The sequence below is a fragment of the Amia ocellicauda genome, chromosome 7 (genome assembly GCF_036373705.1).
Source record: "Amia ocellicauda isolate fAmiCal2 chromosome 7, fAmiCal2.hap1, whole genome shotgun sequence".
Lineage (NCBI taxonomy): Eukaryota > Metazoa > Chordata > Actinopteri > Amiiformes > Amiidae > Amia > Amia ocellicauda.
The window spans coordinates 26,413,009-26,440,451 of record NC_089856.1 but is presented as its reverse complement, the minus strand read 5'-3'; the positions used below and the strand labels follow the sequence as shown (position 1 = coordinate 26,440,451).

The 27,443-nt window shown below is 37.9% G+C and overlaps 1 protein-coding gene across 5 annotated transcripts in view; it reads left to right on the top strand.

Moving 5' to 3' along the window:
• Positions 1-339: 339 nt before the first annotated feature.
• Positions 340-27,443, top strand: part of fndc3ba (fibronectin type III domain containing 3Ba) — a 160,609-nt gene continuing 133,505 nt past the window's right edge. For 2 of the 5 annotated variants that reach the window (XM_066708912.1, XM_066708911.1), the window contains exons 1-2: positions 352-462; positions 1,707-2,115. The gene's annotated coding sequence lies outside the window, so the exon portion shown is untranslated. Of the gene's footprint in view, positions 463-1,706; positions 2,116-27,443 lie in introns of all 5 variants that reach the window. The other 3 variants (XM_066708914.1, XM_066708910.1, XM_066708913.1) reach the window with 2 other exon arrangements.

Sequence of the window (27,443 nt, the reverse complement as noted above, 5' to 3'; positions counted from 1 at the left end):
ATAATATATTATATTATATGTGAGTGTATATGCGTTTGTGTGTATGTAAACATTTTAAGAGACAATCATATCTATTGAACTGTAGTTATTTCTTTGTGTCAAAATATCTTTCTCCAGTCGTATTTGTATCTCTCCACATTCCGCCTTCATGGCTCATATACACATGAATGCTTGATTATTCTTGCTTTAGCCCATATCAGGAATGTTATGGGCAAATTGTATTGGTATAATCAACACTCAAGGCATTTAGTCTGGTCTCTTTTTGGAAATGTGTGTTTACACAATGATATACGGTAGTGGGCCGGGTCTGCGTTCCCATGTGCGCCGAAACATAATTGACATGGCGGAATCCCCCACCGATCGGTCTTCAGTGGGCAGACAGGCTGGGAATTGCCAAAATCTAAAGCTGGGGGAAAAGTGGAGATCTGCTGTTCTTTGAAGATATTTTTTTATTGCAACGAGGTAAGAAAAACACTTTTTTTTGGGATGAGCACCACAAACAGTGTTATTTCTACAGTTAGAAAGACCGATCATGTATATTTTTAAGTTATGAAGTTGTTGAAATGTACTGTCTGGAACGAGAATAAGCCGGTCGGCTGAACGCAGAGGAAAAGGCAAAACTTGGCTGGTGTGGAAAACGAAACTTTGTGTGCTGCTGAAAAACAAAACTCATGGAACTGACGTTGTTAAATACGCATATTTCCTTGGTTATTTGTTTGTGTTTTGATTTTTTTTTTCTCTTAAAGCTTGGTTTTATTTAGAGCACAGTGACAATATGTGAATGCGATGTGCGTCGTAAACCTGAATCCCAACAAAAAACAAAACGCACGCACAAAAACCGTGTCCCAAACAACGGTTAAATAGGAGTTACGAATAGGAAACTGAATTTGATTTGATCGTGGCTTTTTAACTTTGACAGGGTCTGTCGTGAAGTTAGCAGTATTTGTATTTCCCCTTCGGAGTCAAAAAGTGGAAAAAAGTGTCGATTGAGGGAAAAGATGCAGTGATTGTGCATTTGATATGCGCTATAAAACCCGGTAATAGCCGTGATCTGCGACTGTATTCTTCACTGGGATTGTAAAATGCGCAATAATAATTAAAAATAGACCTAGTGCATCGAAAATGTAATCCTGTATAACTGTAGAAGTAACTGATAGGGTGCGAAGTCGTCAGATGTAGGAGCTGAGGGTGTTAGTTTGAAGGGTATATAACTCCATCATACCCTGGTATTCCAGAGAGTCTGTGTCAAGTTACAGCTGAAAAGCACCAAGTTTCTGTCTGTGGAAAGTCTGAGATTTGTCTTGAGTTGGGTGAGATCAGACTTTTCAAAGCACAGAAGGCATTACAAAGGAAGCAAAAACATTTCCATGACCATACATTTACAATGCACTTTTTTTTCTAATGCGTATTTTTCTAACTTGGGTGTATGGGATTGCATGGGACACGTTGATACTTTTTTTTTAATATGCAAACGTACGTAACTATCTAAAATATGCAACCCCCACAATAAAAAAATAAAAGAAAGAAAAGGAGTAACACGGGCGGAGGTTTGGGGATGTGGGATATTTGCCCGCTTTTGGGAAACGCGGTTGAGAGTTTAAAGAACTTTCTTTGACAAGTTTAGAGTATTTATTTATTTATTTATTTATTTTTTTGCCAGATGTTCAGGTAAGGCAGATCTCAAAGACATCTTTTTTTTTTTTCAGGAATCCATAGCCTTGAGGTGTGTTTGAAGACTTAAAAAAAAAAAAAAAAAAAAAAAAAAAAAGCCTGGATCCAGGGGTCAGATTGGAGAAAAAGAAACGGATTATCCCAGTCGGTAGAAATTCGAGCCCAAATAAATGACGTCATAAAATTCCAGAGCAGACAGAGCCAAAGAAAGTAGATGTAGCGATTTTTCTTAATTATTTGCTGTACCTGGACTTCCTTTGTTTTTGGTCCAGCTGTTTGATGATTAGGATGAATACCAAGCCGTGATTGTATCCTAAGGAAGACTTTAACATTGTATCCGCTGGTGCTAAATGGCGGTGCAGCTCTTTTAAGAATACTTTGGCTGATACCTTTTGTTTCCAAATTGGATTTTTAAGACCTGACGTCGAGCAAAAGGCTATTAAGGTATATGACCTAAAATTATTACTTTTTTTTTTGGGGGGGGGGGGGGGAGGGTTAAGTTTGTATGTTAATGTTAATATTATTATTAATACAGATACTGTGTACCAATTCTGTGTATCAGAATTCCACACAATGCAAGCAAAATAGTGACTTGTATATAAAAACAAGCGTTCAAGTGCTTTTCAAGTTTATGTGATGAATCATGCAGCAGTAGAGGAAAGTTAATGTGCACTTTTACAGAAGTTGTTTTTGCAATACTTGAAGGAAAAAATGCCTTGTTTGTAGATTACTGGTTAATCGCACTGAACCCAAGCAAGATCAGATGTTCCTGCAGTTATACGCCTTGTTACCGATTGAAACGTGTCTCCTCCATTCCACGTCTGTGTTCATGCCACAGGCCTTTTTTTTGTATTTACCCTTGTCTGCGCTACAACAACGGGACGCCAGAAGTTTCCAGATCTAGGTGTTTGTTGTGTTGGCGTTTCCTCGTTGCACGTCTGTGGGGATGTTGGTGGATGCAGGTATTAGTTGGTGACAGAAAATAGACGACATGCATATCCCTAGGCATCGCTTTTTGGAAACTGGAAGTATAACATTAACAACAACTTAAATTCTCCTCCTCACCTTTAATAATAAAAAAAAAAAATCAAACATCCACTTCATTTTCATGGGCTATGCACATCAAGGTAATTCCTCAAACCCCTGATTGCATACTCCTGCTATGTGACTTCACTTATCAAATGTATTAGCCTACCTATTTATTGAATTATTGATTCTTTTTTATTATTATTCTTATGTCATCAAAAATCTTTATGCGACCCAGAATGCCAAATGGTAAGCATACTGTTTCATAGCATACAAGTGAGGAAAGTGTTCATTAGGCATGGCCTTGTTTCTCTTGCTCTGCCTCTGATTTGGAGAATGTGCGTTTAAAAGTCAATGCTGAATGGCACATGTAACTGTACAAAGATATGCTAAATTGCTGGGTAAAAAATAGGTGTGATGAAGTGTAATCCAACTCCCTTATTTCTTAATTTGAGAACACTTTGAGGTCAATTTCAATTTGAGGAATGCAGGCAGCCAGCCAATGGTTAAAGGGCCTGATTTAAACTGGTGTTCCTTTGATTTAAATAGAGCCCTTTTGTTTCCAAGCAACAACAACAGAAATATTGAGGTGCATATTGGTACTGTTACTTTTAATATCTTATTAGATGTAGAAGCCTATATTTCTTTGTGTAAACTGTGTCTGGTCATAATAAGTGTGGAGAACATTTTGTCAGTGTAGCATTCTTTTTACCTTAAAGCTTAATTATGTTTGGCAAAGAATTCAACTTTAGATCTGTATCACTAGGGGCTGTGTTAGATCTAACACAGCTCCTTTTGTTTTCCTAAATTATGATTGCATATGGTTTTTGTTGATTTTCTACAGAGGCATCATTAATCTGCAGATAAATTGTTTCTATGGATTGTGTTACCAATGGTAATTTATTACAGTTTGTATAGCCTTATTTCTCTCAGGTTTTTGGGTTAACACCTGTTTACCAGAGGTTATTTCCTTAGGGGACAGTTTATTTTGTGATCAATGATGTGTAGTGATGTTATCCAGAACTTAATGATACAATCTTCAGTAATTCAGGTAATTGTAACAGAAGGTCGGCTTTGTAATGAACATTTCCCCATCTGTCTTCATTGGTGTGAAGATGTACAGAGGTCTAATCCATTGCCCTCAGGTATTTGAATGCTTTTATTACATGTTTTCATTTTTTATCTCTTCAGTTACTTAACTCACCCTACTTGGCAGTGTGTTTTCGGTCTGGTCAGTGAAGGTAGTTCCTTTTTCAATTTGTGTTTGTTTGTGTGCAAATCAAATTTGACAAATAACTAATGGCCTTACTGCATAATGTTTTGTTGTCTCTTTTGGCTCATAATAAAACGGGTATTGACCTTAAAAAGACAACGAGACAAAGCACTAACATCCTAACTATGAAAAGAATGTGTGCTTTCCTCCTCGACTCTTTGTATTGGCATCATAACAGCTTACAGTGCTAGCCTCTGATTTTAATAAAGAAGGGGGAAATGGTAAAGTTTTTTAAGTATGTAGTCTAATGATCTCTTTTCAACACTTGAAATAAGTTGATAATGGGTATAAACAATATGGGTCTTATCTGCAACTCAGCCCCTTTCCCCTCTCAATTACGACCAAAAGAGTTACTGGAGGAGAACACTTAATTTTTCTATTTCAGATTGATAGAACAGTGTATATTAGACAGTGTGGGACACTGTAGTAAGCTCATGGCACTCATTTTCTCACAGTCTGTGAGATCATAATCATAAGAAGCTTATTGTGTGGCTGTACATGATGTGTTGACCTTTTGTGATGGAGGCTAACAGAGAAAAACTGTCTTTTGAAGAATGATTCATAGGAAATAATAATTAAAGAATTTGATACTTTTATATTAATTAACCACATTGCTATATGAAAATATATATGTATTTGTTGATGTAATACATTTTGTGACTTCATGATGAAAGATGAAGTCACATGAAGTTTTGGCACTGCAATTGTATTGTAATAATACACAGTATTGTAATTTTTGGTTGGTTATATTTTTTGTTTGTAAAGCATTTCTGCAACTTAACATTCAATTAAATTGATACCAATTATCTTAATACAATTTAAATTAAATTTATTTGCAAATTATAGATATCAGAAGCGTTAACATTATAATTAAAATGTATTTCATGGATCGGTTGCCATTTGACTTTTTAAATTGGTTGTTTTTCTTGGTGTGCTAAGCAGCAATCTGTAATTTGGGATTGGTTGTAGTACATATCCTTCACATTTTGTGTTCCAATCACAAATTAGTATTATTGGAGGAAATAAATAAGAGAGTCCACTTTTAGGGAGAAGCTGCGGATTGGCATCACAGTATTTCAGTTCAGATGTGTTTCAGAACAGAAACAAATCAAAATTGCATTGTTGATTATTACAAAGCCATGCATAAATGTGCATTGCTTTCACCATACGATCTCTTCATACGGTGCTGTATATCATCTATTTACATCACAGGTTCATTGTAAGTTAATGATGCAGAGTTTGCTATAAACTTTTAAGGATGAATCCTTAAATGTTTTAAATTCACTTAAATATACAAAACAAACAGAAAAGAGCTTTACACCGGCAGTACTCGTATTCCAACAAATCTGAAGTAATACCATGACTTAAGTGTTCAAAGTAAAGACTCTATTTCTAACTCAAAGTTCCGGTGCCATCGATAAACCGCTTGACCTTTCCACTTTTACGGTTAGCAACCCGCCTCAATTCCTCAGTGGAATTTCGGCCTTATTAGGTGCAGCTGGGTTCTTCAACATTCCTGGTGAATTGGTGGAAAAGCTGTAGAAATGATGGAAAAATGCATTCGCCTATAGGTACTTAAATGGGGCAGAGATGTGGTTCAAGCTCCTAATGAAAGAGAATGAAACGCCAATCTGTCTGCCCATGAAGTGCCCTGTGTTAATTTTGATAGGTTGTGAACTGGTTGTGAAAAGCATGGGAGCCTTTTCTTGTGGTCTTTTAACATTTTGTAAACATTGCAGGGAAATTGTTTTGTGTACACTCCCATTGAATATTTTACTACACATAGTCATTTCAGTAATACATTCGGAGGGTTTCTGAAATGAGAACAATCATTTTTATAAGAACAAACCTAACATGAAAAACATTTAATTACACTTGGTGACACAGTCTGTTTTCTTGTTTTGTTGAATCAGTGCTATGGAAGACTGGATTTTGCACACAGTTTAGTCAAGGGTCATTCTTTTCATTCAGCTGTGGATTTAGTTTTTTCCCATCTTCCTGGTATCTAATTGGTCCTCCCAATTCCCAAGTCTCCCGAATAAAAGTGTTTATATATTTATATATAATAAAATTGGACACTTTTAATAGATTTTAAGTAGTAGCGTTCCAAAATGTCTACTTAGCAAGACAATGTATTAATGTATTTCAAAGGGTCATTTACTTTTAATTTTCCAATTTTCCAATTCTGACTTATTGATGAAAGATGATATTGTGAATATAAAAGCATGGTTAAGTCCTGGAAAAGCAGCCCTGAATGGTGCCACAATTGTGGAATATTAGAAGAGATCCAAAGAGGAGTATATTATTTAATGCAGTGTCAATTTAGATTTATACTGATGATTTCATATCCAGAGATGATAATCATACACAATGAAACCTAAATATACATAAATCATAAGGTGGTTGATACTGTTACACTAAAACAATTTTATTTCCTTTTCATTATTTTGGTGGTATTTCATGGTGGCAATTGTTAAATCTACACCATTATTACACCTTGAAGTTCTTAGGTTGGGGAACCATCTGTGTTATTAATAAACCCTGTGAGAAATAGAATGTCATGATTTTAACTAAAAACTTTTACCATTCCTAGTGACCCTTTTTATTCTAGTTGCTCTTTTGTTATACAAGTATGTCAGAATTCACTATAAAACAGTCCTATCCCTAATGACTTACAATGTGTTAAGAAAGCAACAACCTTGATTGAAAATGTCCGTCTCAGCCTTCCAGGAACAGTGCTTTACACTGTGCTGCTGAAAACTGAAAACAGAAACTTCAGAAGGAAACCTGGAAATGGTTTGCACTGTGCCGATTTATCAGCAGGGGTAAAAATGTGTTTTTCTCGCATGTTTTAATTTGTATTGTACTGTAGTATTTGTTCAGGGCTTGTTGTCTTTTCAACAATCTGTTCTATTGTCGACCATTGATTATTCAAAGGATGGTAAAGGAATCCCTTTGAACTCTGCGACTTTTATCACAGCCTGTCCAGTCACTGTGATATTTTGCAAGATACTATGAAAAGAGCTTGTTGCAGCATCATTATGGATGACCTCATTAATTTGTTAGAAACTGATTGCCATTATTTAAGTGTTTATGCTCTTTTAAGGATTCATATTATTGTAAAGGAACTTTAATTCCACTGTGTATTTTAAAGGAGTGCAAGAGAAAATTGAGCCTTCTAACAGTTCTGAGTAATCACAACAATTGGTGCTGCTGCCATGTGTCTTAATTTCATTTTCTTTTTTTATTATTCTTTAGCTCAGACTCCAGCTATGCCTGCTGAATGTTTATTAGGCTAGGCAAGAAAGAAATGGTTTATTTTTATGCAAAACTACATTTTATTATCCTCCTTTGAACTCTGGCTCAAGGGATTAATTGCTGAAGCCCCTTCTCCCAATTAGTATACAAGAGAGAATTGCATGCTGCACTGCGCCCCCCAGTGGTTAAGACCCATACACATTCATAGGAGTATAGTCATTTGTGCCATTTCAGTGGCCTCTGTGATGACAGCTAAGCTTTTGTCTACTATGTAACATCCTGTTTTTTTTTTCTTCACACTCCTCCCTTATTTGAAGGAGGATTTTCCTCAAATCAATAAGACCACCCCCCCCAGTCAGTCTGCCTCCTTGCCCTGCTTACCCCCTCCCCCCTTGTGTGTGAAAATCTTGAAGCCTGAAAGAGGGGGAGGAATGTGACCTGGTGACCTACCAAGGCAGGGGGCTAGATGTGTGTTGGAACACTTTGCTTTTTGTGGCTGAATCATAACATTTTTAAATTTCCAAATTTTGTTTCTCTATTATCTGATCATGTTTGGATTAAGTCCTATGCATTGCAAATACATGCTCATTGTGAAGGGTATGACTGTTTAAAGTGATGTTGCATCATGCCTGATTTGTGTGTTCCTTCAAGATAGTTCCCCTCCTTTTGACTATTCACATCAATTGTAAAATTATAAAATCTGCACCTCCTCTTTAACCATAAATTGGACATTTTTAATATTTAATGGGATATTATATATAACTTAAGGACTATATTTAATATATAGTCCCTTAAGTTAATAAATATTATGTTTCAAGGAGTTTTGGATTTTATATAATTTTCGATACTGAAAAATTGTAAACAGAGCAAACTAATTGCCTTATCTCGATTTGACATTATGCAGATTAATCAATTATACTAGCAAATGCTATTTGGATATGGCTCCTGAGGGAAGTGGACTTTTATTTGTCATTGTACAGAGAACCCTGTTGCTGGTTCCCTGGTTTTCCCTGAATGACCCTTGTAGGAGGGACAGAGTTTGTTTAAACGCTTTGTGTGCAGCGAGGAGGAAGTCGTTCTGTTTGTTTAAACTGAGATGCCCTCTATGAAGGCATTCAGCCATGTGGTACAATTTAATGGGAACAAGCTGAGCGGCTCTTACTGTACCTGAGTGGTCAGTCTGTTTACAGCCCTTGCATTCATGGGCTTGGTTAGTCTGCAAAGTTGGACGTGTTGTGAATACTGTTTCAAAGACTCGGCATCTATAACTGATTTCAATTGGTGTTGAAAGAACAAAATACACAGTTAAGTCATAGCATGAGAAATTATAATGTAGTCTTTTTATTCCTCACCACTTAAACACTAATATGGGGGCTTTAATTAAAATGGTGTGTGATGTTCATATCCTTAATAATTTGACTTTATTTTAATTATTCTTAGCACTGGTGCTACAGTTTAATAGTCAGAGCATGAGAGTGGTATGCTCACAGTAATGAAGTGCAACACATTTGTGTCTTGACACAAATTTTACACACAAGAACTCTAACATAATGTGCAGCAACCCTAGGAACTAATTTTCTGTCAGGGCCCAGAATGCAAAATGCTGAATAAACTTTTTGATGTGGATTCACACGAAACACATTTTTCTAATTGAAAATGCTGAGGAAGCCACAGTCTGACAGGTTCACTTTCAAGTGAGGAATCCACATCTATAGACTTGTGCAGATGGGCTAAAGCAGGTTTCGTCTCTGAGATGCCCTTTTGTTCAAAGTCATAGAGACAAAACACAAGACTTTGATGCCGATATTTGACCAGCTTTAAGTCATATCTGCAGAACGAACAACAACAAGAAAAAAAAATCTTAATGTGTCTCAAAATCCAGGTTAAACATGTTTATGATTTCTTCCCTTCTCCAATCTCGAGCTGCAAAAATATAAGAGGGTGTTCAAACGAGATCAATTCAAAATAAGGGATCTCACCCTCACACAGTTGGGAATTTATATATAGTATATATAGTAAATGTTACTGTTTTTTAAAGCAGAAAACAGACATCTCTTTCATAGACATTGAAATTAATTAATGGGTATGAAGTGACTCATGCTTGTAGGAGTAAGGTTGTTCCCTGTATGACAGAAACATAAGGTCACCAGGCCAAAATAATCCCAAGAGCAATGACCTGCTAGGTCATGGTGTCCACTTTGCAAAGGTGCAGCCCATTCCCTCAGGAAGATTTCTAAGGTGTTGAAGTATTTTCTTGTATTTAAAAGGAACTTTCAGATTGTTTCGATAATCTATATACACTTGTTTAATGTTTTTAGTGTGAAATGCAGTGTTCTCTCTGGATCAGAAACAGCCCTGTGCTGTATCCTGCAGTAGGCATTTCTTGTTAGAAGGTGCTCTTAGTTCAGAGGTTCTGCCCCCTGTTAGTTTATGGGAATGCTGGGAGCACATCAACACCTAATAAAATATAAAATGTAAATTCTGAGCATGTTTCCATTTGCTTCTTTGACCTTGAAAAATAAATATGTTTTCATACTGGGCTTTCACGAAACTGATGTAATTTGCATGATCATTTTTTTAGATTTTTGTAAAGGATTCATTGCTGAAAGCTTTTGCATCCCACCCACCTCAAACTGATATAAAGTTTTTTTTTTCTGTGAATGTAATTGGTGTGGGGGTATGTGTGTATATGTGTGTGTATGTATAAGTATACGTGTGTGTTTATGTATGTATGTGTGTATATATCTCTATCTATATATCTACCCCCCATCTTATACAAAGTATTTTCAAAGATAGAACAAGCAGGATTCAAAAGTGGATATATCCACTGGATAATGGATATAATGGATCGTATACAATTTGTACAAGAATTATTGGAAAGATGCAGAGAATATGGGCTTCTTCTGTGCCTGGGCTTTGTTGACTGAGAAAGTATTTAATTCAGTATATACAAACTCAGTCATCAGAGTTCTAAGAAATCAATACATTGAAGAAACCTATATAGCTCTATACACCGATCAGCCATAACATTATGACCACTGACAGGTGAAGTGAATAACACTGATAATCTCGTTATCATGGCACCTGTCAGTGGGTGGGATATATTAGGCAGCAAGTGAACATTTTGTCCCCAAAGTTGATGTGTTAGAAGCAGGAAAAATGGGCAAGCGTAAGGATCTGAGTGACTTTGACAAGGGCCAAATTGTGATGGCTAGTTGACTGGGTCACAGCATCTCCAAAATTGCAGCTCTTGTGGGGTGTTCCCGGTTTGCAGTGGTCAGTACCTATCAAAAGTGGTCCAAGGAAGGAAAAGCGGTGAACCGGCGACAGGGTCATGGGCGGCCAAGTCTCATTGATGCACGTGGGGAGCAAAGGCTGGCCCGTGTGGTCCGATCCAACAGACGAGCTACTGTATCCCAGTTTTGGACTGGGAAGGAGGAATTTAAAAATGGTAATGGGCTGGACACATTGCAAGAAGAACAGATCAAACATTGACATAGGAAGCTATTGAATTGATATCAAGAGATAGATGATGACCCCAAAAGATGGGAAGATGAAATCATACACTTTGCAAGAGTAACATGGCAAAGATGTATAGAAGATGTAGATCGAAGCAAGTGGTAACATCTTGGGGAGGCCTTTATCCATCAGTGTATCGATATATGTTGATGGGGATGATGTGTATATATAAAATCCATTTGGAGTGTCTATGCTTGATTTCAATTGCACCCGGAAGAGCTTTACTGCAGCTGCGTTGTGTTGTTGGAAGTACCCGGTTGTCTCTCCGGCCTGTATAATGGCTACGTGGCAGTCACTGATCTGTCAGTGACTTTAAGTGGATTTACTGCTTTTTGGCCTCCTGCCTGGTCTAGCTCCAGATGGTTGGATGGAATTTTTGGCAGCGTCCTGTTGCTTCTGCTGCTGCTGCTGTGAAGCTGGTGGGGACTGGGTATATTGAATAGTGCCTGTTGTGTCATGATCTCTGTGTCTGTCTTATCCTTCTCTCATTAAATGTAGACAATCTGACCGTTCCAGTGCTTGCCAGGTCCACTGGGAGGCAATATGAAAGGATCATTTTGTTATGGGGACTGCTATATATTACATAGGCCTTTAAAATCCCTTCACCAGTTTTTCATAAGCTATTAGGAAAACGATATAGAACACGAAGGGGAATATAAAGACCGATAATGAATTGTTTTAGTGTTTTTTTTTTTTTTTCTACTTCTGATAAGACAACTTTTTTGTGAAAGAGGTATGAGATGTAGCTTTGAAAATATCTAATTTACATCAGATTAGTTTACCTCATTACGTCTGCCTCTTTAAAACTTGGATACAGTTCAGATCACATCAGTAATGATATCAAATCAATTTAAAATGCTTCTCTGCAGTTATAGGGCACTTTCTCACCTAGTTCACATTTACACTTTTCCCAAAATGTTTTCATGCAGTTTACTTCATTTACTTTACTTTACAAGTTCTGTCAAAAAAATTATAATGCAGTAACCTTTCCTTTTATTCTGTGTGTGAACTGCAGAAGAAATGCAGCATACAGAAAGATTATTCCATATTTCAGTGAAGACATGTACTGCACTGTCGATTCCTAGGTTGTAAGACTTCAATGGAGTGATTAAGGCTGGGCATTTCCTTTGCGCTTGAGTGTGTCCCTTCAGTTCCAAGTGAATCAGAATGTGGTAGTGTTCACATTAGTTTTTTTTTTTTTTTAAAGTGGTGGAGCAATGTAGAGAACGAAAGGAGACCTTGTTTTTAGTGGTCTTGGTCCGTTTTGTTTGAGCCACTTCCGGGTGTGATTACATGGTTTCACATATTGCTGCATATGTGAACTGCAATTCAACCGCATCAAACTGTAGGTGTGAAAGGGCCCCTAATTTCAGGCTGTCATCCACAACATGTAGGTGACATTTTTGAGCTGACAAGACTTTGATTGGCACTCTCATGCATCAATTTTTTTTTTTTTCTAACCAGTACAAAATAATTTAGAAGTGACGAATCTTGTTGGTGGGTTAACGTTTTGTCTGATGAATGGAATGCAGTCCTTTTTTTTTGGTCTATTTTAATGTCCATTCATTAGAAACTGGAGGTTGTTTTGACCCAGTTGTACTAGAAAGCCAGTTAAGACAAAAAGAGGGCTCTGAGCCAGCTGGTGATGGCTTTTGGAGAAGGGCCACACCAAGAACACAATGGCTCTGCCCATAGCCGTCTTCCTGCCAATCGCTCTCGGTCCAGAGCTCAGCCCTCTGCGCTGAAAGTTGTTCTGTTTTACTTTGAAAGAAACTCATTGTTCAGGGCTGCTGTTGCTTAATTTTCATATAATGGCAGCGTGCATGTGTCTCGAGGCTTTCAAAGAGCGTTTGGAAAGGAAAGTTGACTGGCACATTTTCTCTATTCATAAAGACTTCCATTCTTCTGAAATGGGGGTGGGGGGGGGGGGAAGAGTTAGCTTACAGACATCCTGTGCCCATCCACTGCTCTGAGCTGGAGTTGGCCAATTTTATTAAAAAAAACTCCCCGGCCGTGGTCCTCTGATAACATTGTGAGAGACAAATTGTGGGATCTTGATAATGATTTTTACTGTTATTAACCAGGGGATGGTGAATTGTTGTTTGTTTTTTGGAATGGTCCCTGTTTGAGTGCAGAACAACATGACACTTCCATAATGATAACTAAGAAGGCAGGCCAGAACTACATATCTGGCCAGTGGGATTTGCTTTGGCTGGAGTCCTCTGGCACATCAAAACCCAGGACATTTGAATCGAAAAATTCCAGGAATTATCACAGTATTTTGTTTGCTTTCGTTCTGTTTTTACTTAAAAATATATTTTTAAGCTATTTTATTGGGTCTACAGCATAAGGGTACACCTCTCCACACTTCCAGTGGCCGTTTTATGAACAACGTGAGCCGCATGTCTATTTGATAATTGCCTTTTGATTTAATGCTACATGCAATGCCAGGCCTAAGCAAAACTGCCTGGTGAGTCTACATTAGAAGGAACGGTTACCCGAAGGCGATTCAGCTTAATGGTGAACACAAACTTTCTTAAATACAATTTACAAATCTAAATATGACTTAACAACTAACTTTATTCCACTTTGTTAAGTGTATAGTTTGTAGACTTTCTGACCATGAACCAATATTAGATTGATATTTTGAAATATTTATTTTATGGACAAACCCCTCGTTGCTCTGACAGACATATATGTTGGTCCCACTTATCTCTCTACAGCACGACATGTCATCCTGACCTCTGTAGAATGCTGTTCCTTGTATGGGTAGGAAATATAATTTTACTTATCCTTGGGAAAATGTCTGTGCAAGCTGGAAGGCAGAGGAGGGATTTTACTGAAATGCAATCTGAAGACCAGCCTTGTGTTATAGAAAAATTGAGAAAACGTCTGAGTTGTCAGTGACGTACTGTGGGCTGAACCGTCTTTTTGTTGCTGAATACAGAAGGGCTACTGTCTTGGCTATGACATATGCAAGCCGGGGTTTGTTCCTTTACATTTTGGTTGCTAGGATGACTTATTGACAACCTCCCCTCAGAGGTGCAACTACCATTTGACAGTTTAGTTCAGTTCAGACCCAGGCAGAGAAATGTGCTTCGGAGTTAGTAAAGCTGATGCTGGTGATTTGATTTTGAAAAGGGGGTTCTGTTGTAATACGGGGCTATACGGGGTAGATAGAATTTTTATGATCATTATCTGTGATGGGAAATTGGATGCATAAAGTTTAAACTTGCCTGATATTCTGATTAAAATTTCAACTGTAGTCATGGGATAAAGATGTAGGTTTATTGCAGGGGGAGCAGGATTAAATGGAGAAATGTGTTGTAACAAAAAGGCAGACCCTGCTTTAATGAATGTGTCTTTTAGATCTTAAATGCTATTGTTACGCATAATGACATGACTGAAGCATAATTAAGTTGTGATGAACACCCACTGTGGAGGGATCTAAGAAATGTGTATGCATGACTGAATCACACCCATGTTTACTGCAAAGGGGAGAGTCTCTGAGTGTGATGCCGAACAAAAGGAAAGAACTTCATAATTAAAGGCTGCCACTTGGAGCCAATTAATATAGGATGGGATTCATTATAATGATAAGAGTGTCATGAAAGTAATTGCAACTCATTTACATTTTTCTTTTACCACTTAAGCTGTTTAGTCCCCCTATTAAACATAGATGCTAAAAATGCAGTGAAAATTGGCAGTAGGTATTTAATTGTTTTTAGTCTGTATAATTTACTTTATTGAGTTAGCAAAGGTAGCAAAACGGCTTCTTTAGAAAGTGAGATGTATTTTTAAAAATCTGAAATTGCTATTATTTTGTCATTTGTAATGTTTGTAGACTCACTGCTACATCCCTCAGAGCATCAAGGAAGAGGTGTAGATTGCAATCATTTCACATTTATAAAACTCAAGTTATGTTGATGTCATTATAAGCAGAATGAATATCCATTTAAAGCCCTAGCCCAAAATGATCACTGACAGACTGCCCACTAACTCTCATTAGCTGCTGTCTATGTGTATCTTAAGCACAGACCTGAACTCTTTGTTGAGGTAAAAATTAAGCTGAGAGAAATATACGTCTTGATCTTCTGAGCTTTGCGCTTCAGAAACGCCTTTCATCAGGAGAATTTGCACGGTTCTGGCAAGAAGCGACACGGATGCAGTCATTTTTAATCAGCTGCAGTAGTCTGAGGAAACTTGATGCCCTGTGACCAGAAAGTGACCTTGGTATCTATGTCTTTCTAGGTATACAATTGCTGATCTTTGGAATGTGAAGAACACTTTTTATTTGGAATTTAATTGTCACTGAATAAGTTTATTTCTTTCCCCCCTCTTTCCATTTCCTCTGGCTGCCAATCAGAGCTGATTATCTATGTTTTGTTGACGTGCCAACTGTTCATGAAAGGATAGCTGGGAAAAAGTGACTCACTGTGTGGAGACCTTTCAGCAAATCAATCCCATAGTAGACCACTGGGTTAGGAGTGTTATTTCTGTGAAGAGCTCATTTCCAGCATGACTAATGATGTGTATACATCAAGTCGTTACAGGCCAGGCTTAAGGGGATAGAATGCCTTCTTATGTTTTCTAACACATTAATGAAAGTCATTATGACATCCTTAGAATGACTGTGACATGGACATTTTGTGACCCTTTTATTGCAGCCAGTCATCCCTAAAAAAAGGAACATCAATAACAGTAAGGGGAAAAACGTCTCCATAGCTTTTGAAATGAAATGGTAGCTCAGGATCTTGTACTGCATGAAGCTTGCCTCTCATTCAAAGGCCTATCCTTTACTCAGTAACTCCTAACTCCTACGGTGTCCTTTTAATCCCTTTGCCATTCTTGTGCTCTGTACAAGCGTTAGCTGATATAATTAAGAAAATAATAAATAAAAGGGGGATGGTTAATGGTTCACTGTAGAAAAGTTTATTGGCCAGAAGCTTACATTTCCAAAGGAACTCACAACATTCAACAACCAGACTATTAATTAATGAAATAATTCATACATCTCTGTGTATATCACTATAAGTATTGGGATGATAGTCAACCCCCCCTCCAAAAAAACCTATGCATAATGTATTTAATAGGGTGTAGGTCTTAGGGCTAGGGGGTGGTCTTGAACTGTTGTCTTTGTTCAAGCCAGCCATAGATGTGAGGGTTCAGTTTCTCCTGCAGCTCAATTTCAAGCGTTTTTACAGTTCTTGCCAGTGGTGTGTGATAGACGTCAGGACTTTTGAGACAGCCATGAAATAGTTTCAGTGCTATTCTCCTTGAACCCACTGTTTTCCACTCCCAGTTTTGTGATATGGTGCATTATCGTGTTGGTATGCATACAGTTCCCACACCATAAAATTCCTTCACTGCTAGCACTCAGCTGTTGTTGAAGTTTTCATAATGTGGCCGTCTCAGACCCATCCACTGCACACACAGTGTGCGTGTATCCATATCTGTATGTATACACCGCAGAATCCCCAAGCGTTGAAAGAACTCTGACAAATAAATTTGACACAAGTTTTCAATTGAACAATGTCAGAATTCGTTGAGCAGAGATGATTTTGCAATGTATGTATATGTATGGATAAATGAAGGTTTTAATGTGGTCAGTGTATGCTTTGGCAGTGTAATTGTTTTGCCAAATCATCCTTCACAGAGTGACAAACTGGACATATTACACTTAAAAATCACAGATAGCTTCTTCAGCCAATTTTGATAATTGTATCAAAGTGCACAAGATCGGGTCCTCAATTCACCTGTGTGGGAATGTCCGTCTAATGTAGAGCAGACAACTTTCCATTTGCCATTCTCTCATCTCTGTGTCCCAGATGGTCAAAAAGAATGTAAACTAATTGAAAGAGTGTTTAAGTCCTGGGGGCATGACACAAGCCTGAGAGTTGTGATAAGATCGTTTTTCCAAGTTGTTCCTGGTCCAATTTCAAAAGCTGATGCTGTACAAAATTAATTGCATCACAATGTGGTCTGCATTATTCACTCCCACGCCACCCCAAAATAAGTGTATTTTTGACCAGGATTATTTTGGGTGGAATTGTACTAATTATAGCTCAAATCTTGCACTAAAACATACACTGACATAAGTTGTTTAACAAAATATAACACTGTCAATTTCAGGAACCAGAAGCTCTCTTATCGTGAATTTCTTTCTGCCAGCAGTACAGCTATTTTTTACTTGGTGTTTTTATGTGCATGTGTTAATATGTGCATAACTGTGTGCATAAAATTGTGAACACCTGTGCAAGCTACTTAGTTACAATCTACTTTCATGCTGCTACTTCTGTTGTTTGTAAAAAGAGTAAAATATTGATTAAATATATCTATAAGGCAATCAAAACGCAAAACAGGAGACACTTCTTCACACAGAGAGTTGTCACAATCTGGAACAAACTCCCCAGTGATGTAGTAGAAGCTGAACATTTGGGAACATTTAAAATCAGATCGGATAGGATCCTTGGATTATTAATGGATACCAAACAAGCACGATGGGTTGAATGGCCTCCTCTCGTTTGTAAACTTTCTTATGTTTCTTATATATATATATATATATACAGTACTGTGCACAAGTTTTAGGTAGGTGTGAAAAAATGCTGTAAGGTAAGAATGCTTTCAAAAATATGTTAATAGATTATATATATCAATGAACTAAATGCAAAGTGAGTGAAAAGAAGAAAAATCTAAATCAAATCCATATTTGGTGTGACCACCCTTTGCCTCCAAAACAGAATCAATTCTTCTAGATACACTTGCACAAAGTCAGGGATTTTGTAGGCATATAGTCAGGTGTATGATTAAACAATTATACCAAGCAGGTGCTAATGATCATCAAGTCAATATGTAGGTTGAAACACAATCATGAACTGAAACGGAAACAGCTGTGTAGGAGGAATAAAACTGGGTGAGGAACAGTCAAACTCAGCTAACAAGGTAAGGTTGCTGAAGACAGTTTACTGTCAAAAGTCATACACCATGGCAAGACTGAGCTCAGCAACAAGACACAAGGTAGTTATACTGCATCAGCAAGGTCTCTCCCAGGCAGACATTTCAAGGCAGACAGGGGTATCCAGATGTACGGTCCAAGCTCTTTTGAAGAAGCACAAAGAAACGGGCAACGTTGAGGACCGTAGACGCAGTGGTCGGCCAAGGAAACTTACTGCAGCAGATTAAAGATGCATCATGCTTACTTCCCTTCGCAATCGGAAGATGTCCAGCAGTGCCATCAGCTCAGAATTGGCAGAAAACAGTGGGACCCTGCTATGCCCATCTACTATCCGGAGAAGTCTGGTCAGAAGTGGCCTTCATGGAAGACTTGCGGCCAAAAAGCCATACCTCTGATGTGGCAACAAGGCCAAGCGACTCAACTATGCACGAAAACACAGGAACTGGGATGCAGAAAAATGGCAGCAGGTGCTCTGGACTGATGAGTCAAAATTTGAAATATTTGGCTGTAGAAGAAGGCAGTTTGTTCACTGAAGGGCAGGAGAACGGTACACGAATGAGTGTCTGCAGGCAACAGTGAAGCATAGTGGAGGTTCCTTGCAAGTTTGGGGCTGCATTTCTGCAATGGAGTTGGGGATTTGGTCAGAATTAATGGTCTCCTCAATGCTGAGAAGTACAGGCAGATACTTATCCATCATGCAATACCATCAGGGAGGCATCTGATTGGCCCAAAATTTATTCTGCAGCATGACAACGACCCCAAACATACAGTGACCGTCATTAAGAACTATCTTCAGTGTAAAGAAGAACAAGGAGTCCTGGAAGTGATGGTATGGCCCCCACAGAGCCCTGATCTCAACATCATTGAGTCTGTCTGGGATGACATGAAGAGAGAGAAGCAACTGAGGCTGCCTAAATCCACAGAAGAACTGTGGTCAGTTCTCCAAGATGTTTGGGCCAACCTACCTGCCGAGTTCCTTCAAAAACTGTGTGCAAGTGTACCTAGAAGAATTGATGCTGTTTTGAAGGCAAAGGGTGGTCACACCAAATATTGATTTCATGTAGATTCTTTGCATTTAGTTAATTGATAAATATAATCTATTAACATGTCTATTTTTGAAAGCATTCTTACTTTACAGCATTGTTTCACACCTGCCTAAAATGTTTGCACAGTACTGCATAGGCGCCGACTATGCGGGGGCTCTAGGGCTTTAGCCCCCCCAAACATAAAAAAGCGGGGCTCAGCCCCCCCTGGAATATTGAGTTCTGTAATCATTCAAAGAAAAAAAAAAGAAAAACACCCTCCCCCGGAGCTTTTACCGGAGAAAACGCCATCAGCCCCTACGTTCTTGCTAATTATTTTATCTGACTGTCGTTATAGGGGTTTCGGCTTAGCACCCCCTGGGAATTTCAAAACTCAGCGTCTATACTTTGACCCACTTGCCAATCGCATTTTGAAAACTGTTTTGCTGTTTTGAGGTTAAGATTAACATGCAAAGAGGTCACACCTTTGTAGAAGTATTAATGTATTCCAGTGTTGTCCTTTGCTTGATTGAACAGTAGTCTACAATTTACACGGCCTTCTTCTCTAGCTGTCCTTAATCACAGTGTGTGCAAGCATTCCAGTGCACAGAAGCTTTGTCTGATTGGCTGACAGCTGGTGAATAAGGAAGAAGCCCCCCCATGCAGAATCTAGTAGGAAGTTTGCCTGTATTGGTTGTATAGACTCCCAGGCATTTGCTGCTTGATCCAGCCATTCAAGGTGCTGGGCCAGAACATTCCTCACCTTTTATTTGGTGTCAGCAGAAGACATTCCTCAGCCCCTCAAGCCACCCGTAATATGTAACAGATGGGGTTTTTATGATTATGTTGAACAGTACTTGCTCTCAATTTCAATCCATGTCACCTTTAACTTTTTCATTTAATCTAACGAATGCATGTGCAAAAGCCATCTATCTGATGTTTTTAATTTAGATCTATATTTGTTCTACCTATCCCTCACCACTGATATAAGCAGTTGACTTGCATGTTATACCAGGGTCAGGCATTTGTTTCAATGTATGGAGGCACCCCTCTTGCCAGTGTTGACCTTCATCCATCAGCGGATTTACAAAGGTCAAAGACGCATCATTACATCTTCATTCAGAGGTTTGACTTTGAGGTTTGGTCAATTCTTAGTTTTTGAATAATTGTTTTGCACATTCGATGAATATACACACATTTTATTTACAAACGTGGTGGGTGGATGACAAGTGAAGCTAAAGTTTTTGCACCAGTATAACACCAGCTGCTTTGTTTGCATCCCACACCCCTCTCTTTCCATCCATCCAGTCACTCTCTCTCCACAGTGGTGAGACCACTACGGTATTGAGTAGGCTTTGTGATATCATTAAGGGAATCCAAGAGTTTGTTTATAGATTTCATATTTCCTTTTCACATTATGTACAATTTCACGAGTGTTTGAAATTATTTACATTCTACTGGCTGGAGTGTGAGAAATGTCCTTCACTTCCCTTTAGTTGAGGGCTGATCTCAGCTGTTGCTGAATTTGATCCACTTCTTCCTACGTTCTGTATCAAAATGCTAATCTGCATTTCATTCCACAGGAGTTATTTGATTTGTCTTCCTTTGCGGCTGCAGCAGAAGGAGCTATTCTATCCACCCTCCTAATGGTTGTTGTCTGTCCACCATTGTAACACTTTTACTTCCATGTAAGATATCAGTGTGAACCTTCACCTTTGAGAGAAGTTGAATACATTTTCTGTGAAGGGAAACCTAGTGATGTAAACTAGTAGTCCCATGTACCTGATAACTACAAGATCTTTATCCTACGTACTCAAAGGGTTACAAAAATAAAGTGTATTTGATGGTATTTGGTGAATTCATGGCATATTTTGTGTGTGCTAGACTTGTGAAGAGTGCCTTAAGCTGGTGTATAAAATGGTGTAGTTCTTTACTTTCTCTGGCATTGTAACTGGAGATCAGGGCACACAGCAATGTGATACTGTAGCAGACTGTTAGTTGACATGAAAGAAGTGTTGTGTGATCATTGCTCTCTTTTTCAAAAGGTGTAGTATCACCTTAACAGGGTGTATAGTAAAGCACTGGTTCATTGCTTTTAGTGATCAGTCAGTCAGAAAGTAGTTTTTAGTTTTTACCAGTACATTTTCTGTTTTAACTTTTTTTTAATTCTGAGACTTTCAGAGTCCTGGACCAGTTGCACATTAGGTTCCTGTATAGAAACCAAGGCCAGTGCAAAAGCCTTTAAACACTTGGGCCTTCCAAGCTGTCAGATGGAGCTGTGGTTGTGTGTATTTCATGTAGTCCAGCACCTTGAAAGTGAAGCCTGACCAGACAGTCAAAGCCACTGAGACATAAGGCTGCTATTAGCATTTTCTTCCATGCAAGCAACATTTCCATGCTGTTTATAGAATTGGTACAGTACAGCTTGGCCTTGGACAGTGATAAATGGACTGGTGCTGCCATCCCTTGTTTAATAATATAATTAATCAATCTATTTGTGTGTGTGTGTTATGAGGTCATTCATATTTAAACCATTATTGCACTTTATCAATATCATTTTTTTCTTATGTATTTTCAGTATTTGAACACTATATAGCCTCGCATATCAGATTTCCTTAGAAGCTACACACATACATATTAGCATAAGAAATTGTCTAACAAAGTTTGTTACCTTGTTCTTTGTTTCAAGTTGGTATTTATTGGGAGGACTTGATCTGGGAGTGTCTTTATTGTAATATGTAAATCAGGTCTAGTTCATATGATTGAAAATGTAGAGGGAGGTGGCGTGAATAGATCTTTTAATTACAGAATATATATAGGGAAGGGGAACATACTTTGGAGTTCTGTTTATTGAGAATTGTGGTTTTCTTCCCCTTTAGTCTAGGGTACCACGCGGTTTCCTGGTTTTTGAAAGGTGTGCAGACAATTTGTATTAGAAGGGGGGAATAGCGTTATGCCAGGAAATATTTAAAAATGAGAAATCATAAAATATTTTGAAAACAAAAGGGTTGATTAAGCAATAAATGGTGATTACTGTAATTGACTTTTAAATTATTAACTTTCTGTTAACTAGTACTGTGCAGAAAAAATCGTTTCTTACCTTTGTAATAGGAGCGATAGAACAGTCCATTTCCTGTGGACTGAGCTGAAAAGCTCTGAACGCAGCAAGTAGGGGCAATTTGCCTTTGAACTTGCCAGGAGGGAATAGCAGGAGTTTGTGCAGCGTCTGTGTTGCTTGATACAGTTTTTACTGTAACTCTTTAGTGATAGATAGTTTTTGCTTATTCATTTATTGTATTTAGATTTAACTATATTGCCACTAAACAACTGTGGAATTCTATATGTGAGAGAGTTATTTTCTTGAACTGGGACAAATTACATTACCTGTGCAAACCAGCCAGGACTGTCACAAATTTTAGCAGCCAAGTCCAGTTTCCTTCTCCTGGGACCTCACAGTAACTCAGTCATGTATTATAATGCTCAAATACAGAAAAACATCACCTAACAGATAGGGAAACTATGCTCCTCAGAGGCAGATTCAGTAAAACAGCTGCACTGAACTAACTTTTCCCATATAGAAAGAAAAATGCTGATCTTGCAACTTGATCTTTAAGTCCCAACATGTTGAAGCACAAAAACTTAGTTTGGAAAAAATGACCAGTACTGTGCAAATTTACACCGGAATGATTGGTATTTGCTGGGAGGTAGATGAGTTGTGTCCTCTTTCATGTGCTCTGCTTGCACTCGTGTCTAGATCCTCCATATATTTTGATTATAGATTGTCAGATTTCCAACAAGCCAAAGTCCATGTAATGATTTAGAATAGGGCTACACAGTGTGAATTGCATTGTCCCAACTGACTACTTTTGTAGGAATATTAAGCTCTGGATTAAAAATAAAGAAAAGAGTATTTTTCAGAAAAAAAAAAAAAAAACATTGCAAATGAGGATATGCAGGCCTACCGTACATATTGGAACTATTCACAACCCCTTTAAACTACCTGTAGGCTACTCTGTGCTTTATTCTGTTAACCTTAAAATATACTACACATACTCAATGTGTAGAAGTATAAGCACCATCTAATATGCTTACCTGCACAATATGTATATGTGTATAATAAACATAAGTGTATCTGTAATTGTTATTTAAAAGACTTAGACTACTTATAAATATGACTTGCCAAGTATTAATGTCCCCAGTAAATAATGCAAAATGTGATCTAAACCATAGAAGGTAAAAATGTACACTTCATTGCAGCCCTAGAATGAACACATGAATACTTCCAACCTTGTAGTGAGAATTGCTGACAGGCAGATTTTTGTTATGAGTTCTGATTAGACAATGAACTTGCATTGGTTTGTCATTTCAGCTGAAGGTTTCACCTTAGACTTAAAATTATATTTCCTCAGCCTTTCCACACATTATGCATTTCTCACTTGTGACCTGCTCTGCCTTTTACTCTGCTCAGGTTACAGTCAGAGAATGACACTTTCTATGCAGTTTTACTTAAAGCCATTAGTCTGTTTAGGATGGGCCAGGCACAGGAAAATCAGCCTCTCTGTTCAGTGAAGGAATTTAGATTAATGTTGAGATGTTATACAATATTATTCACTCGGCTTCCAGCGATTGGAAAATCTGATTTCCCCCCTGTCTCCCAGCACACAGAGCACCTTGTGAGAAAGCTGGCTTGTCATGGTGTTGGGTTACAATGATTGCTCTGAATAAACAGGGTTACAATTGACTGGGCTGGATAAATCCTTCCCTTAGCACTGCACTTTTGTTTTTCTTTTTTTCCCTCCTCCTTTCGCAGGTTCAAGGCACTGTGATTAGAAATAACCTACAGGTTAATCTGGTAAATATTGTGTGATAGGTAGACTTTGCAAAGTTGTTTTCTAGCAGGACCTCTCCTACATTTCAGAAACCATCCTTACATTGTGTTCAGAGCTTGTCCTTTCCAAGTTATCTAGATAATAGGATGTGGAGATGGAATGAGGTATATACAACCTGCAACAGGAATGGAGTAATGAAGTTGATACAGAGTTGTCCTACATGGTTACTAATATTAAAAAGCCAATGCATTTAGGCCTTGATTATTGCAATGCAGAAGACCAAGAACCTTTAAAATCAACTTGTATTTCAATGATTTCTGATAATTTATGAAATACAGATTTTGCAAAGTGATGTATGTTTTACCATTTAATTACATTTTCATGCTTAACTAGAATTAATACTGGGTAAAGAAAGGTCAAGAAACTCATGCACTGGAGCCAAACCACTTTGTTGCTATACTTTGTTTCTTTAGATGCATTACTACTTACCTTTCTCCAACATATCAACTTAAAATGTATTTCAAAAGTGTTCAGTACATACAGACTTCAACTTGGATGCTGTGTATATAGGCTACTAGAAGCTATTTTTATGAGCCTTATCAGATGTAACTAAAAGTGCTTGCTTCAGAATGGATTGCATTTTAATGGCAGACATGGTGTTTCACAGTGTGTGCTCTAATTGGCATTTTATCTTTCCCATACTGCATCACTTGTAGCGGCTTGTATCCAAGAAAATAAATAGCTTTTTGTGTCAGGCTTCATAACACATGCATGACTGGCATAGCCCTAACTACAAATGGAGGCCATAAATCATATTTATCTAAAAAACTGGAATGTTATGGATATTGTGCTTCTTAACGGAATTGAGTTTCTAAAACTTCAATGCTTAGTTTAATTAAGCAAAAAACAATATTGGCTGTTACAGTAAGCAGTAACTTAGATTAAACTAATTGTGTATTAGTTAGTATTTCTAGACAAACTGTTTAAATTGCATGTGTATGAAATCGGTAGCCTTGTAAAATCTTAATATAACATAAAAGTATAACATTTGTTGACCTAGATGTTACATGAATACATTACAATATATGTTTTTAGTTCCTAATTCAGGCTTCCCATGTTTTTTTATAAGTGTCTAGGGTATTTTGTGTGAAGTATTTTAAAGTTAAAAGATATTAAAGTTAAAGTCTTTTGGTGTTTGAGAGTCTTGCATGATAAAGAATTTATGTACACCATTTGGCTTTAGATGACTGGAATTCAGTTATGGATCAAGATTGCAGATCCCTGAGGTGTAGTTGAGTAATATACAGTAAGACCTAGGGCTTCACTTTGGACTAGATTTACAACAATAAATGGAATTCCAGAACCAAACCTGCTGATTAGTTTCCTCTTGAATATTTTATCATTACTTCAATTAGAGGGATTGCAGTTCACTTGATTGACCTTGTACCTGTGAAATCAGCAGTAAGAATAATGCACAAAGAACCCCTGCTGTCTTTTTCCAGTAAACTCATTAACGGTATGTTTAGTTATTGCCAGGAAAACCAAAAACTAGATTTTGACTGCAGAATAACAGATTTGTGTGTGTTTTTACTGTTGTTTTTGTATTAATGCTGCAGTCTGATGCACTTTGGAAGTAAGTGAAGCCTCTTGTCAGCTGATAATTCGCTGTAGGCTGAGGATGTTGCCTTACTATTGCATAATCCTGTAAGGCTTTTATTTAGTTTACTCTGAGGTACACGCAGCAAGTATTTGACATCAGAGTTTACAGAAGTTCAGCATTCCTCCCTGCTTGCACACCCCCCCAACCCCACCACCAGCACTTTCTAATAATTGACAAAGGTGCTTCATTATGTAGTCTGCCTTTCTGCTGCCTGCGTGAATACCTATTGTTAAGATCAGGGGGTTTGAATGGGAGATGTGTGCGAAGCATTTTCCCACAATATTAAAGTACCCTTCTTGCTGCCAATAAAACTACTCCATGGGGTCAGGTTAGCATGAAATGACTTGGAGAGTGGGGAAGGGGGGAGGTCACCAAGTACAGCAGGTGTGTCTGAAGCGGAGTCTAAATAAAGCAGTAAATTGTGTTTTATACTTGGTATCATTTTATGGTATATTTTCAACCCCCTCCACCACTCCCCACCCTTAAGTTATTATAATGGCCATTCCCGATAAGTCTCATGTAATTTTTGTTTTTTGGGGGAAAGGGGGGGGGAAGTGTCTGCTTTGTCATTGGATAACTGTCGTCAGGAGACACCTGAGAACCTTCCTGGTTGATTTAATAGTTCCAGAAAACTCAGGAAGCTTTTGATGAAGACGTTAGCACATCATCAAAGAAAACCAATGTGTGACCCCAAACTCTCTTGTTGGCCAACTAAATTTTTTGGTGCATTTGTTTTTCTTTGAGTTTGTAACTAATTCTGCTTTCGATAAACTGTTTTAATACAGTGCCGTTTTGCTCGATGTTTAATGATTTGTGGATTTTTGACCCTGTAGTTTTCATCACTCATTTAAGACCCCACTGTCTGTTCTGTGTGGTACATTGAAGCAAGTGTGTGCATGTGACACTGGAGATGCCTGTGGTGTTTCTGTGGTTTGCAGATTGTTGTGTTTTATTTCCTGTTTGCCAGCCTCTCAACTTTTGTGTGTGGTTTCCCTGAATTAGCATCCCCAAACCACAGCTGCTGCGTGTTCTTTAAAAAATAAAATATAAAAGTGCTCAAAACATAAGGTACACTTAAAAAAAAATAACAACAAAGCAATGCTGTCCTCTTCTATCCTTAAAAAAAAAAAAAAGTTAGAATAGCAACAAATGAGTGGGTTTTCTTATTTTTGGGTTACAGATGGTTGCAATTACATGCAGTCTTTGTAAGTTTCTTTTATACCTACAGATTTTATTGATTTTATTAATGTTTTATGATCTGATTAATGATCATGTGCCCTAATGTTTTTTTGCCTATGATAGTCAGCTAAATTAGACGAAAGGACTCTTTCAAAAGAAGGCTTTAAAAGCATTAATTGTGAGGGCTTTGTGTGTTGTGGCAGAGAGTTCCAAGCCTAAAGGGCAGAGTTGATAGAAAACAGTATTTTTTTCCACAGGTTTAAATATGACTTTTTCCTCTGAATTTACTTTTTCTTCCTGGGCTTCCTGTTTTTTTGCTGCAAAATGTAGTGTATTATTGGTGTCAGTCTGTGGCCCATGTGTGGAATGTTGAACTGCCATCTTTGTGAGTTGTTGGGGGAAACAAAATACCACAGACAAAAGCAGGTCTAATCCAATATAACTGTGAAAAACAAAAACGACTTTAATTACAGGTTTACCGACTGCTCTTTTTAAGTGCCTTTGAATTTCTTCCATTTAAAATCCAGTAGCATTATTCCAAATCAAAGTTTGTTCTTGTATTGAAAAGGTAAATGAAGGGAAATGTGTAGAGATGCTGTTGCCAAGGGGATCCATGGTTGCCATAGCTCTGTTTGGTCCTGGGAAAGTAATGTAGATTGTTTGTCAGCTGTTATCATGCTGCTAGGGAAGAGTTGGGGGGAGGGGGCGTTGTTATCTGAGCTGGATCCAATAAAGCAGGAGTTTTACCTGAAGTTTTTCTGCATGGCCCTCACACTGTGCATTAAAGACTCCCTCTGTTCTTTTTCCACCAACTTCACAAATGCGTAATGTATACTGCAGTTGGGGGAAGGCAGAACTTGTCCCTTATTAGTGGAAAATTGAACATTTCTCCTGGTTAACAACTACTTTGGAAATGTACTGCGTCTGAGATTGATAAGCATGCAGGATTTGAATAGATGAAAAGGATCTGAAAGCCGCTGAAAATGGGTTGAGTTTCTAAACTAATTTCAAAACAAGATCAGCATTTCCAAATCTTCAGCACAGTTAGCTT